Consider the following 5,000-nt stretch of genomic DNA (forward strand, 5'->3'; position numbering starts at 1 on the left):
ATGTGTATATATATATATATATATATATATATATATATATATATATATATAATATCTTGACGTGGTGGAAAGGTTTGTCTAACGCCTTAATCAGCAAAGCTGTACTAGTCTAGGCCACCCATACTAGGTCGGTTTGCTGTGAGCAATCAGAACCAGATCTTCCATTATCACCAATGAAAACTGACCAAACCCTAGACATGAATAAGTATATGTCTAAAGCCTTTATCGTGCAGCGGATTGGATATGGCTGCATTTGTTTTTGATGTGTGTTTATACATACATACATACATATAAATATATAAATATATATATATATATATATATATATATATATATATATATATATATATATATATATGTATATATATATATGTACTGTATATATATATATATATATATATATATATATATATATATATATATATATATATATATATATATATATATAATAACTTTACTGAAGAAAAGCTATAATAATGTTCCTTTTTATTTTTGAAATCCCTAGCAAAAAAAAAGTCATCATCAAATAATATCCAATGCCTTTGTACTGACATTCTCGTCAACATAAGTATGACTCGCTTGATCTAAGAATTATGATGTTAAGCAATGACGTATAGAGATGATATCGTGAATAAATTTCACAGTAACATTCCGCAACCGAAGCAATCTTTACCCGCTGGGGCAGAGTGAATAATTCGAGTCAATTATGGTAATTTTAATAATTTTGTCTGCTGCAGCTGCTAAATATTTATTAACAGGCTTCAGGCTATTGGGCCAATGCGGGTTTAGGTTACGAATACCAATCGCCATTGTAGTGGCTTTCCTACGTAGGGGTTATGTTAATGGGGAAGATGTTAAGATATTTTGAAGTATCGATATAATAGTATGAAAAGATATAATCAACATGGTAGCTTTTCAAAATGAACATTCATAGCGGCAGACGAGGAAGATTTGGTGTACCTCAAGTGGATGGTGTAAAACAATAATGAGAGAAGCTTTGGAGTAGAGGAAAAAATGTTTGCATTATACATTAACTTCCATTAACAGAAATCATGAAATTATTTATATTGTCACGGATTTGTAGACGATTTATAGAGAACAAATCAAAGTCTTAGGGAGGAAAGACAAGAGTATGGTAAATATATGGACGGAAGATTTATTGGCTTAGTACAAAATCTATTATGTATAAAGATTTCTCTTAATGATGGCACTTCAATATATTCACGGATTATGAATTAAAGAAGGCTGATGAAGCAAATTAATTGTAGGTGAAAACATATCGGATGAGATAATCCGTCGATCGTATAAGAATGATTCATACTTCCAGGTGATAAAGTATTGATTAGGGTTAGCAAATAGAAAAATTATATTCCAAGGAACCTATGAATATGGGCAATATGGTCAGCGTTGGAGCCGAGAATGCCATTCGACGCCAGAATGAGACAGGTGGAAAACGACGCCATGCTGGTTACATTGAATTGGTTTTTAAAAGCAAGGACCAAGTGCTGGGTCCTGGAAGGCGATTCACAGCAGAAGTGAAAATGGAAAACCTTGTAATTAAGAAGTTTGCCATTAAGATATAAGAAAGAATGTGGAAATGAAGGGGAATTAAAAGCCCAAACGTAAAGGTAAGATCGTGAAGTTTCATGGAAAATGGAAAATATTTGCTGTAAATTTAGTATTGATGCTACGAGTAGAAAATGATATATGATAGTAAGTATAATTGAAAATTGTAATAACAAACGAAGAAGTTGTCTGAAGAATAGGAGAAGAAATGAAGATAGTAGGAAGTATGTAAAAAATAACTTTTGTAGAGATTAAACTAGATTTTAAAACAAAGTGGAAATGAAAAAATAGATGGTTGAGCAATATCTCTTTTTTTTCGGAAAAGTAATTTGATGGTTGAGAGGAAATGAAAGTAAGGAAAGTTAAAGTAATTGCGATGAATTATTAGTGAAGGGCATATGCACTGAAGCGGATTAGTTGTTAAGTTTCTACTTCTCGTGCATGACTGTTGCAATTAAACAAGTCTTACTTTTAGTATGTAGTGTTTCTCGAGAATAGGAATTATACCCTGTGTTAAGTTTTTTTTTTTTTTTTTTTTTTTTTTGGGTGAAGCTGATTCATATGAAACAAATTAGAGTGAATATTTTTCTGTTATTTAGTGTGGGTCACATTTCTCAAAATTTTAGATAAATTTGCGAAATTCCTGCAAATGACTTTGCATCTGTTTTTTCTCATATATAACTCTCAGCATCTTGAGTTTCTTAATAATGGAAAATGTATCCCGTATTAGATATGGTCTAATTATAAGGCTGAGGCATATACAAAAATGAGATATAGGTTTTTCTTTTAATTAGTGCTAAATTTTCTCATAATTTTGGAAAAAAAGCCAAATTATTGTTTTTCTCATATAAAGGTACAGCCACAATCAACGTTTATTTAATGCTATGCAAGTATGTCCGTTTAGTAAAAACTTCATTTAATATTCCTCAGCTGAACAGATTTTATTTACCAAACGCAGGTTTGTTATTAGCTCTAGAGTCTAGAGGCCATATGGATGGCTGCAAGACAAGAGGATATGTCCATAATATTCTATTGTAGAAAATTCCAAAACATGTAATGATCAACAGAAGTTTTTCTTCAAAATATTTAATCCAGATAAGGTAAACAAGCCTTCGATAAAGCTGGAATGAAACTGCCAAAACCATTATGTCTATACCTGCATCGGCAGGAATTATTAATAAACCTCTATCATTATTATTATTATTATTATTATTATTATTATTATTATTATTATTATTATTATTATTATTATTATTATTATTATTATTATATATGTGTGCATATATCTGCATATACAAATATGTATATATATATATATATATATATATATATTATATATATATATATATATATATATATATATATATATATATATATATATATATATATATGTATATACATAAAATTATTTATGTAGATATGTATATGAATACAGAGACATCTTTATACAAACATAACAAGTATAAAAACATGGAACGAGAGCCTGTGCCACAGGTTATCCGGGTCAATAATGAATAAATATGAAGCGATTATCCATTATGACATTATAGACGTTGCAATCTAAACATTTCCCATAATGCATATATTAATCATCAAATTCTGTTAATCGCTGATGACGTTCATGTTAATTACTCAATTATGAAAGGATTCTTGATTAACAGATTCTCTCACTTTCGAGGACCAACGGGAATTATTCATTCAACATTAATTCGATTTGATTAATCTTCTTCGGTGATTGCAAAATTACGCTAATTGAATTCAGTGTGGTAGTTATTATAAATTAATCAATATACATACATAAAAATATACTCAGAGACTGAAAGATAAGCCCACAGAGAAAACATACACACATATCTCTCTCTCTCTCTCTCTCTCTCTCTCTCTCTCTCTCTCTCTCTCTCTCTCTCTCTCTCTCTCTCTCTCTCTCTCTCTCTCTCTCTCTCTCTCTCTCTGTATATATATATATATATATATATATATATATATATATATATATATATATATATATATATATATATACATATATATGTATATATTTGTATATATATAAACATATATATGTAAATATACACACATACATAAATATATATATATATATATATATATATATATATATATATATATATATATATATATATATATATATGTATGTATATATATATATATATATATATATATATATATATATATATATATATATATATATATATCGTGAGGCATGTCTGGGGTTAGGCCAGCGCTGGCCACTGCAGATTAGTGATGGTAGGAGACTTTAGTCTAATCGCTAAGTGCAGACCAACTTAGTATGGGTGACCGTAACTAGTACAGCTTTGCTGATCATGACAATACTCAAACCCTTACACTACTGTATCATCAAAGATCTGTCAGTGAGTTGTGACGGGCCGAGAGAAGGTTGTGACTCAAAGACAGTGTGAAAGCAACTGAGTGGGTTTATTATAGAACACTCTCCTTTATATACAAAAGCTCAAAGCAACAAGAAATTTCATGTTAAAAAACAGACATTACAGATGAAAAAAACAGACATGTTTATTCTGGTTCTTTTTAGTGCGAGGGAAGAGCGAAGATACAAGCATAATATATACACAAAATGAACTATGTACGATCGTGTGACACACGGTTGGTAAAGAGTTAAGCCTTCTGGAAGCGTTATAATGTTTTAGAGACTTTGCATCCCCCCTCACAAAGAGATAAGTAGCTTATACACACATACATACGCTACATATATATCATAAATATTTTTGATACTATTTATATAAAAAAAATATAATATGCAGATTTTAGTAAGTAAAATTTTAAAGATCTATAAAATGAAATAGAGAAAATAGAAGAGGCTAGTTGGTGATATGACTGAATGATTCAAACATGTAAGTAGGGTGGACGAAGGACGACCAACTAAAACAGCTGTGTAAGATGCTACAAAGATATAAAAATTCAATGCTTATACGATCTAGGAATCGAGAAAGTACCAACAAGATGGAAGTGAATGGTCGTCAACGATTTGCGACTGTTATTGCTTTTTTTTTAAATAATCTCATTATGCAAGTATAATTTTACACATATAAACGTCTAAGAGAGACAGGGACTTTCCTAGTCTCTATCAACATCTTCTCTCATCAATAGGGTGTTCATATCTCAGGCTGTATTTCACTATTTACGAAGCTAGATACATTTGTTACATATCAACTGGTTTTTATGCTGTTATCTTTATTTTCAATATCTTATATGCCTCCGTTTGCTAGACTTTATTTTCATTATCGTGAAATAATAGGTTGAATAACACATTTTCAAAACATCTGGAATTCGGGTATGCTATTCTATAACCAGTAGAATGAGAAGAAAATATTTCATACAAAATTTTCGTAGTTTCAACCAACTACTATCCATTCATTTATCTATTCCATTAATAACTTCAA

Source organism: Palaemon carinicauda, chromosome 2 (assembly GCF_036898095.1).
Source record: "Palaemon carinicauda isolate YSFRI2023 chromosome 2, ASM3689809v2, whole genome shotgun sequence".
Classification (NCBI taxonomy): Eukaryota; Metazoa; Arthropoda; class Malacostraca; order Decapoda; family Palaemonidae; genus Palaemon; species Palaemon carinicauda.